Below are 11,459 nucleotides of genomic sequence, written 5' to 3' on the forward strand. Positions count from 1 at the left end.
AAATTATCCCAGGGCAAATGTGACACGGGCTTTTGAATAAAGAAGGGAGCAGTAAGAATAGCAAGAAAGACATGGATAAAGACACCTTGGTAAGGGAAAACCAAAAGTACTCAGAGACCAATTGAATTTGAGGGATGAGAATCATAATTTTAAACAAATTTCACTGTGCTGGAGATGCATGAGAAGCAAGTGTCCTTCAATACAATTTTCTGAGCCCCAGTGAGGGCCTCTAAAATTCTTTTCCTCCAAGAATCACTGAGCTGTTGCTGGAGTAAGTCCAAAGGGACAGCTGTAACACATACAAGCTCTAGAAGGATGCGTATTATCCATTTCTTTCAAAATGCTGTCCTTCACTGAGAAAACAGATTTAACTATGGTTTTAGTGAGACAGAAAGACCTTTACAACTTCAGGGTGGAAAATCAAGTTCTCATGCCTAGTATGTTGAAAATTTCAATTCCTTTAGTAAGAGCTCCAATTCATTTTCACTACTAAATTCATACTACGGTGCTATGAAAAGTTTTACAAAAACACAATTCAGAGATTCCATGCATTATAAAAGACAAGGGTTCCCTAATATGAGGCCCATTGATGGGCTTAGGGAGGATCTGTACTAATGGATTTTTTAAAAAATGACAATAATTAAAACCTAGTGAGTAATATCTATGACAATGTAGACTTTTGATTATCAGTAAATACGAACAAGGTAGGTTATAAGAATCCAGTCTGAACAGCAGAATTAAATGGGGTAAAGAACCATTAATGAAGTAAAGTATAGATATACTTGGACCTCAGATAAATCATGAATTTTAAATTTTGTAGTTGATAAAGATATATAAAGAAACCATACCAAATCTTGAAATGTGTAGTCAATAATTTTCTCAATTTGAACTTTAAAAACTCCAATTTTGGTGTGCAATAGGACAAATTGAAATTTTTTAAAATTTAAGCTCAAAAGGAGACTAAATATATTATAATAAAGGTGAAGGTTAGAGAGACAGGATTATGAGGAAAGGCAATGTGGAAAATACAATAAAGATATTTCATAATATTATACAATTCCATAGGATACAAATGATACACAGTGATAAAGAATTTTCTAATAAATATTTCTTTTCTCATCTTCCCAAGTGAGTCAAAGCAGATTATCACTGATTCACATAAAACAAGCAGCAGGGAGTCAGAAGTAAACTGTATATCAGGCAAAAACTCCATTTGCACTTTTAGATCAAGGCGACAGTATTTGGTAGATTACGATTTCAAAATATAGAACTAAATGACCAACACTTCAAATAAAGTATATAACATTTTGCCTTGGTTATTTTAGTAGTACAACACCAATTTTTGATTCCTCTTTAATAACTGGCCCACCTTGTGACCAATGACATGTACTAGGAAGACAGGTGGACAGGATTAGGGGTTCTTCCTTCTGGCCAAAGACAAAGACAAACCACACCACAAAGAGAGTCTAACCAGTGGCCTGAGCGTTAATATCTTTCACATCTGAAGCAAATTAATAACCAAGGAACCTAAAAACATTTTGGAAATCACTAGATTTTCTTCAACTATGATATTATTTAGTATTTTGTAGCAAAGAGAACAATGTGTATTAATCCAGTCCAGTCCTAAGCAGAAATGGTCCAAGCAGGGTGTTTTTGCTTTAGTTCAGATCAGTGCTCCATCCTTCTCAGTTCCAGTGACCCTAGGGAGAAGTCTGTAATTCTTAAGGTTTCCTCAGGAGGAGTAGGGTCATTTGAAGGCAGTTTCCTTATTAACAAAAGATGAATAAAAAGTTACTATCTCATAGTGATGTTTTAAGAACTAAATGAGATAGTATATATAAAGTCCTTAGCATAGTGCTTGGAACACAGAAATTCAATAAAGAGTCCCTTTCTCTTATCTATGAGATCAATGTTATCTACAGCCAGGTGTACACAAAGGAGCCAGAACTTTATTGTTTCAGGCTTGTTGTAAAGAGATGGTAGATATTATCTTGCCAGAGCTGCTACGCGTATTTAGTAAAACACTATTTGAATCACTGAAGAAATACTTAAAGGAAATCTGGCATAATATAGAAGGTAAGTTTTTTAATTGGAAAAAAGATACATTCTTTATAAAAATGATTATAAGTAGCATCATCTTTTATATAGAGAGGAACAATTCTAAGGTATTTAAGTTTGGTAGCTGTATGTGTATACTTATGGACAGTGAAAATGCAAGTCTATGCACCTGACTGCCTCAATGAAAATTGAACCCATGAAATTAATGAAGAAACCAACCCGGCAAGGAAGTATGATCTAATAAAAAGGAATGCAAAATATGGAGGGGTTCTTAAAATGTTTTCCAACTTCCTACTAAACAAACATTTGAGCTCCTTGAAACACAGAGAAAAGTTCCTGAAGGTTTAACTTTTTACAAGTTTATAACCAAACCTATACTAATGATAATCAAAAACTGGGGCTGACAGTGCTCTATAATCCTCCTTTACAAATGAGACTCACATCCCCAACATACTCTAGGAAAAAAATCCCATAACTTGAAAATTCGATGATGATCCCAACCATGTACTGTTCCATTCTTGATGGAATCAATTAAGAAAAAAAGTATAAAAGGGCTCCACTTTTCAACTTAAAATCAATATTCAAGCCAACTCTCCCCCTTTTTCTTTCAAAAGCCTAGGGACTTCATTAAAAATAACTTCACTCTTTCTTGCCATAATGAAGCTAACACCATTTTGGCCTTGACTAGTTTGCAAAATAGTTATTTCCTGGCCACTGGTACTCTAAAGTAAAAAAATAAGAGCACATTATTCAAGGCCCAGTTAGATGAGTTCATTAAGAGTTTAAGAATAACTAGGTTAATATTTTTAATGAATTAAGAATATCTATCTGTCTTTCCTAGTTATAGTTCATAACTGCTTTCTTGATGAATATTTTTACCGCTGCCACCACCACTCCCACCCCCTTGTTTCTGGCCATACCATACCATACCTGGCCTGCCACGAACAGCATTTATATTTTTATTAGCCAGCAGGTTCATTCACTAATATAGGTACTAAAAAAAAAAGAGAATATCTACATGATATTGTGAAATATATATTCGGTTTTCACCCCTTCTCCTGGCACACCACTCCTAAGTCCTCAGCATCTCCAAAGTGATAAGTGTTTCTCTGTATGCTAATGAGTTGACTGGTGACTGGCAACCCCTAGAGTGCTTCAGGAATTGGGACTTTCAGCCCTCACCCCCAATCTTCAACCTCTTGGGAGGGGAGAAAGGCTGAATGTTAAACTGATTACTAATGGCCAATAATGTAATCAATCACACTAATTAATGCAGCTTCTGTACAAACCCAAGAAGGACTGGGCTCAAGGAGCATCCAGATAGCTAATGTGGAGGTTCCTGAAAGATGGTGTGTCCAGAGAGGGCATTAAAGCTCTGTATCCCTTTCCATGTTTTGTCTTATGCACTTCTTCACCTGTATTCCTTTGTGATATCCTTTATAATCTGATAAACATGTTTCTCTGAGTTTTGTGAAACACTAGCAAATTAACTGAACCCAAGGAGGTCATGGGAACCACAATTTATAGACAGTTGATCAGAAGCACAGGTAAAACAACTTGCACTTGCAACTGGCATTGGAAATGGAGGGCAGTTTTGTGGGATTGAACCCTCAAGCTGTGGGATGCTATCTTTAGGTAGTGCCAGAATTGAACGGAATTACAGGACACTCACTGGTGTCCACTGAAGAATAAGCTGCAGAATTGACTGATTAGCTGTTGGTGAGGCAAAACCCCACACACTTCTAGGTGACAAGAGGTCACAGAAATCTTCTGTGTTGACTGCTGTAGTGTGAGAGCAGAGACTTTTTTTCCTACAGATCATAGAAAAGACAATACCAGCAACCTATCTTCCAGTTCACTTGACTTGATTCTTTTAAAGACCTGTAGTAAACAAGCAGAACAAGGCAAGATGCTTCTATAAGCTATCAGAAATGAGAATTTGTTTTCCTGAAGTTTATCAAATAGTGTTTTCTCTTTTATTGTTATAGCTTCATGACTTCATAAGCCTTTCAGTGACTTTGAATACCTCAATAGTCTTCTTTCAAGTCTTCCCACTATTAAGGCAAGTTATTCAATGTAGGTTACACATAGATAAGTTTCTTGCAGACAGTTTTAAAATAGGGGAAGTGTTCAGACATTTTTTCCTCATCAGCACAACAGGCCTGACCAACCTGTGGATTTACCAGTGTAAGCCACCCTTTCAGGTCATGTTTAACATAATAATCACTGTAAAAATCTATCAAGTTCCCTGTTGAAGGCAAATACTCATCCCGGAAAAGCCCACCCTTTAGCTTATCAAAAGTGTAGAGATGTTCATGGTTAACATAATAATGCTGCAGAAGTCTATCAAGTTTCTCACTCCTCTCTCTGTCCTCTTCACCCTCCCTCTCTCATAAATTGTTTCAAAACTACACTGGCTGCTCTGAAATTCCTTTCAGTAGTGGGCCAAAAGAACCCATAGAATGTCACATAGCACCTTACCTGGCAACACTAAGGGCGTCGGCAGGTGACCTCTTGGAAAACACTTGCTTCACACTGTTTTTTCAGTCCCTCTTTATCAAAAATGAATGGCTATCTTATTTTTTTATGTCATAGGATGAGGACATAGGCCACTACAGGAACTGATATTCAATTACTATGCCTTTTGGTGGCAGTTCTCTAGTATCTACATGAATTAAAACATGCCTGTATTCTGATTAACCCTATTGTCTTGATAAAAAGATGAGGGCTCTGTACCAATCTTGTATAATACTGTCATTACAAACAAAGAAACTAATTAATTGAAGTTTCTTAATAGAACCAAATGATCTACCTACCTTCCTTAAACATAAGTCTGGATTCACAGAGGAAAATAAAACATTAAAATGCCAAATAGAAGATTTTCAGTCTAGTGTGGTCTAATAAAGATAGAGCTAGCAGCTTTGGGGATACTAGCAGACATGATACATTCACCTAATTGCATTCAGGTATGTTTCATAGAAGGTGTCTTTGTTTTGGACTATTATTTTCATTTTTGACCAACTCAATATTCCATACTTAACAGATTTATCTGTACTATCAGTCAGAAGACCAAATTGAACTGGTGGGGAGGCAGGGATGGGAAGAGAACCAGAGACCAAGCATGAAGCTCCATCATGGTCTATTATCTTCAACAGAGTTCCTTATTTGCTGAGCCCAAGTGTCATAAAACTGCAGCTATGGTCAGTGCCTACAAAAATGTACTCATAGGCACAAATAATGAGCAAAGCAGATAGTCATATATCATTGCCCTAATTGGTTGCTGCCAAGGACATTATTTTCAAAATTGAGTGATAAGTTCTGGATTGTGCTGCTGTGATCATGGTGGTGATTCTGCCAATACTGATAGAGAAAGGAGGCGGTATAAATGGACTCCACCAATTTGCTTTGCAGCAGGAAAACAGCCTGCTGGTAAGTGAATCAAATAAGAAAATTAGCTTAAAAACACAGAGTACTTCTCGAATGTATGCATTAATTTTGCACAGGGAGAGGCAATACTGGTCTTCTGTTGTCATTTCAATTTTAGTAGTGGGTGTTGTGGACATAAGCACTATTCGATAAACTTTTACCAAAAATACTAGGAGTACCTTGCTTCTAGTTTCATTCGCCTAAGGCATAGTCCCTAATGGCTTGCATTACATAGTTATGCATCAGTTTACAGTGTCATGAAATATATTTTAGCTGACAAAATATTTATTTATTTGTTTTGAGTTGGAGTCTCACTCAGTCGCCCAGACTGGAGTGCAGTGGCTGCTCCCGGCCACCGCAGCCTCGCCTGCTGGGCTCTGGCGATCCTTCTGCCTCAGCCTTCCAAGTAGCCAGAATTACAGGCATGCGCTACCATGCCCAGCTGATTTTTTGATTTATTGTAGAGATGAGGTCTCACTGTCCAGGCGGGTCTCGAACCTGCGGGCTCAGGCAATCCACTCACCTCAGCCTCCCAAAGGTGCGGGATTACAGGCTGAGCCACTGAGCCCGGCTGACAAAGTATTTAATATACAAACGGGATTAAACACTGGAAAAAGTCTGGCTCTAGATGTACTGAGTATCCTTGTTTATCTTATCGATGCTTAGGCCCCTGACATTTTGTCTAGTTATTTATCTACTCTTGCTATTTTCTTTTTGTCTCATACCACAGTGTCAGCCTATGTCCTTGAACTGATTTCCTTTTCTTAGAGGATATTATTGTAATCTTCTCAAGTATTCTTTATTCTTATACCAAATTGGTATATTATTGGCATTCTTACAAATCGATACAAAGCACAGGATGTATAGTGCATTGAAATTTTATTTCACTTAAGGTGATCACTTAATACCTACTATTAACCCACTCATCTCAAATGTCAAATTTGTTGGTCAAAATAAGTTTTTTCCAGTTCTACTTAATCATATAAACCCATAAAATGCTGCTTGAAAAATGTCCATTTTCTTCAAACTACACTGTAATAAATATAAGACATTGTGTTTGTTCAGTGACCTCTTCCTAAGTCTATCTGGGATGTTATGGCACTAGATGAAAGACATGAAATAAAGTAGAAACTTAATTTTAAAAACAATACTTTTTCAATGATAAAGATCAAACAGTAACATCATATTCTGATGTAATTGCTGGCCATCTGCCCCATATTCTGGCAATAACAAAATACTCTAGTAACAATAAAAAAAACTTCAACGTAAGCAATTATTGCCCAACTTTAACAGTGATTTGCCATCCTTCATCAGTATTTAATTGCTGGTAAAGGAGCTATTTCACTAGAGCAAAATTTGAAGTAATTCAGGATAGCTGTTTGGCAAGCAATAGAACACAGATCTCTGAAAGTGCAATCAGAGAGAGGGTAGCTTAATTTTAGCACAAGTGTCACTTAGTCAAGATGTGAAGAGAAGTAGTTCTACAAATGATAGCAACAACAACATGAAGTCATGTTAGCACAAATTTTTTTAAATCAATATTTTTAGACAATACAATATGGGCAAGGTACTTCAGAATCCATTTAATGATGAGACGGACATATTAGTAGAAGGTCTTTATTTTTCCCTCACAAACTTTTACTGTTTACTTACACTTGTGGTATAGTTCAATATACCAAGTATCTTGGAAATTAGAGTTACTGCACCTTAAAAAGACAGCAATGAGAATGACAAACTGAAATGTATATAACAGCAAAATAAGAAATAAACAGAATATTGCCATTTTTATTCATTTTTATTCATTGAAGCTCTATATGTCATTAACCACCCAACGTAGAGTTAAACAATAAATTACTTTTTTTTAAATTGAGTTGGAGTCTCACTCCGTCGCCCAGACTGGAGTGCAGTGGCCGCTCCCGGCCACCGCAGCCTCGACCTGCTGGGCTCTGGCGATCCTTCCGCCTCAGCCTTCCAAGTAGCTGGAACTACAGGCGCACGCTACCATGCCCGGCTACCAATAAATTACTTATAATATTAATAAGTTTAAATGTTTCTTTATAAAATTTATCAACTGATGAAAACTTTAAAACTGGTTATTTAACATAAGTCATTAAGCTATTATCCCAACAACTGCTTCACATGTTATGATTCATTATCTAACTTTTGTTGAAATTAAAATAAAGGCACACACAGCCCCTTTAAAAAGTGGGCAAAACACATGAATACACACTTCTCAAAAGAAGATATAAAGGCAGCCAACAGACACATGAAAAAGTGCTCTGCCTCACTCATCATCAGAGAAATGCAAATCAAAACCACATTGAGATACCACCTAACCCCGGTAAGAATGGCCATCATTAATAAAACAAACAACAACAGATGCTGGTGAGGATGCAGAGAAAAAGGAATGCTTCTATAGTGCTGGTGGGAATGCAAACTAGTGCAACTCTTTGGAAGACAGTTTCGCAAAAAAAATCTCTTTGGAGATTTCGCAAAGAACTAAAAATTGGACTTCCATATGACCCAGCAATTCCCCTATTGGGAATATACCCAGAGGAACTCAAATCATTCTACCATAAAGATACCTGCATAAGCATGTTTGTTGCAGCTCTATTCACCATAGCAAAAACATGGAGCCCATCAAAGCTGGACTGGATAAAGAAAATGTGGTACATATACACAATGGAATATCATGCAGCCATAAAGGACAGACATATGGACTTCACAACAACTTGGATGGATCTGGAGTCGATCATACTCAGTGATCTATCACAGAAACAAAGAACAGAGTACCATATGTTCTCACTCATAAGCAGACCTTGAACAATTATAAGGGATTGGCAGTAGTGGGAAACTGTGGGGGGGTGGGACTGGCAGTTGAGGGAAACTGCTAGGGGAGGGAGGGACATACCTCATCAACAAGGGTACTTGCATAATCAACATTTGTATACCTAACACTGAATTGTACCCCACATCTTTATAAAAAATAAAATAAAGGCACAGAGGGAGATATAAGAAAGTTTGAAAAAGAGGACTTCAAAAGCTAAATTCTAAAGTTTCACTAGGAAGTGGTTAAACAGGTAATTCAAAAAAGGGAATGATTGCAAAGAATACAGTGAAGAGACAAGGGAAAGTTCTTAGGTTGGAGAGAGACATTTTGAGGGACATTAATAGAAACTTTTGTGTATGTGTCCAAAAATGGTAATTACAGAGATATATATGTGATGGAGTATCCTGATGTGGTGAAAATTTAGAGTGAGAGTATTTATTGTTATGGTACATAAAGAGCACATTCAAACCTCTATTTCTTAAATTACAAGATTAAGGTTAAAATAAAATTGGAACATAAACTTTCAAATAATCTCTATTGCTTTATGGTCTATGTGATTATAATTTGGTAGTATCATACTAATTTTGAGGGACATAAGAAAAAAGACACAAAAAATACCTTCAATTATCTCCTCTGTCAATATTGGAAGTTACAGCTGGGCTTGGTGGCTCAGCCTGTAATCCCGCGCTTTGGGAGGCCGAGGTGAGTGAATTGCCTGAGCCCACGGGTTCAAGACCCGCCAGGGCAACTTGGTGAGATCTCATCTCTACAACAAATAAAAAAAAATTAGCCGGGTGTGGTAGCGTGCGCCTGTAGTTCCAGCAACTTGGAAGGCTGAGGCAGAAGGATCGCCAGAGCCCAGCAGGTCAAGGCTGCGGTGGCCGGGAGCGGCCACTGCACTCCAGTCTGGGTGACAGAGTGAGACTCCGACTCAAAAACAAACAAACAAACAAACAAACTAACTAACTAACAAAAATATCAGAAGTTAGAAATTTACCTTCTGACAAAAATCCCTCAAAATAATAAACTACTAAAAAATAAAATTATGGGCCCTATTTTATTACATAATTTATAAAATGACAACAATTAGCTTACTAGCTTTTAAAAAAATCTACTTTTACAACTCCCTGAATCTGCTAATTAAAATGTGCTTGGTTCCTTTGTTACAATTGGATTTATAATACTAGTGTTCTTGTCCACAACTAGTCTACTCACAATAGTATCATTAACATTAAGATCTAAATAACAGTGCTGTATTTATGACTACAGTTCAGTTTCCACAAAAGCAAAATTCTGAGAAGAGCATGAGTCATTATCCCCAGGGTAAAAAAAAATAACATTTCTTTGGTCAGAAAATGAAACTTATTACTGACACCAGTAATTTAGCCTAGAAATTCCTTTTCTGAATAAAAGGAACAGAATGTTTCTTTTCTCTATTCACACACTCCAAAACTGTCCATCTGTCTGCTTTTACTACTCTCCATATCTGGTGTGTGGTGACAGAAAAACAACCTTTAATCTAGCTATTTTTCAGTACTGCTCTTTTGTTCTTCTGTCCTGTCAGGATGTCATTTTCCTGGGTCCTCCCCCCCCCCAACACACACACTCTCTCTCTCTCTCCTACCTTTCCCTTCCTACTTGAGCATGTATTACAAAATAATTGCAGTATACATAGAGAACATTCCAAAAGTGGGCATTTCCATTATGTTAAATGTTAGAAAGTTCTCAGGTTCACCTTTTATATTTCATCTTAAAATATCTAAATAAATTAAAAAGTTAAAGTTACAAAAGTAAAAAAATACTTACATGTAATTTAATTAAAATTTTCCCCCCTAAATTCCAATAAAAAGTCTAAATGATCTGATGTTTTTATGACCTCCCCTAATTGCTTCATTTGTTGGTTCGGCTTACTCTGCTTATTACTCAAACGTGGGTATTTTTCATGATGTCACTATGTTCCAAGTCTCCAGGTTAGAACCTTTAGTGTTTTCAACTTCTCTCTTGTATGATGTCATATCCACTCCTTAATCACCCTCAAATCCATCACTTTTTTTCATAATGTTTATCTTATAAAGACAGATCTTCTCTATCACTACTAGACCCTAAAAGAGTTAGATGGAGCACTGACCTGTCTCTAGTTCAACAAGCATTCATTAAGCAATTGCTATCTATAAAACAGTCAGTTGAAGTGAAAGGCATGAATGCAGTAACTACAGGTGAAAGTGTGCATGTGCGTGTGTATGTACATGCAGGGGTGTGTGTGTGTGTGTGTGTGTGTGTGTGTGTGTAAGGGAGATGCACCTAACAAACGACAAGGATTTCTTACATGTACAGAATCAGAAGAGCACAGCAAGTTAAGTGGGCAGTAGTGAACCAAGGCAAAAAAGCTGTGCAGGCACACAGTATTCAATTTCTCCTTTCCCCATTTCATTCAGCGTCACTAGAACTGGTTACCTAAAACATATATCTAATTGTACCATTTCTCATTTCTCACTTATTAAGATAATATGGTGAATCTCTAGTATCTACAGAATACAGCTGAGACTCAAGTCTCATCAACCATTGCAACTATGTTCCACCCTCACTCCTTTTCCCACTCTCCGAGCTCTAACACTTAATCAGTCTCTTCCCTTTCAATTTTCTTCACTTTTGTAAATAAGGTCTATGAGTTATCATTTGCCTCTATTCCCACTTGTCATTTCAATCATATTCACCCTTTAAATTCAGCCCAAATGTCTTCTCTAAAGTTCTTTCACAGTCTCATTACACCTGACTTATAATAATCCCGATGAACTTTAGAGTATTTTGTTAAGTTCAAAAACAAAAATCATGGCAAAACTTGTTGGCATTTTGATTGCAACTACTTTGATTTATACTAATTTAAGGGAAAACTGACAACTTTACAGAATATTTTTCCTATACAAGTATATATATTTCCCCTTATCTATTTTTCTTTTTTTTTTTTCATTAATCAGTATTTTTTATTATGGTTTTGTGGGGTACAGTTAAGGGGTTAGGTGTACAATGACATTTCATTCAGGCACCCTGTAGATAAGAAGTGTTTTCCCATCCCCCGACAGATATTTGCTACTGTTAATCCCATCCCCCTCCCCCCCATAGTTTCCCAGTACCGTCAGTCATTTCT

Source organism: Carlito syrichta, unplaced genomic scaffold (genome assembly GCF_000164805.1).
Source record: "Carlito syrichta isolate Samal-C Ts95f unplaced genomic scaffold, Tarsius_syrichta-2.0.1 Scaffold307105, whole genome shotgun sequence".
Lineage (NCBI taxonomy): Eukaryota > Metazoa > Chordata > Mammalia > Primates > Tarsiidae > Carlito > Carlito syrichta.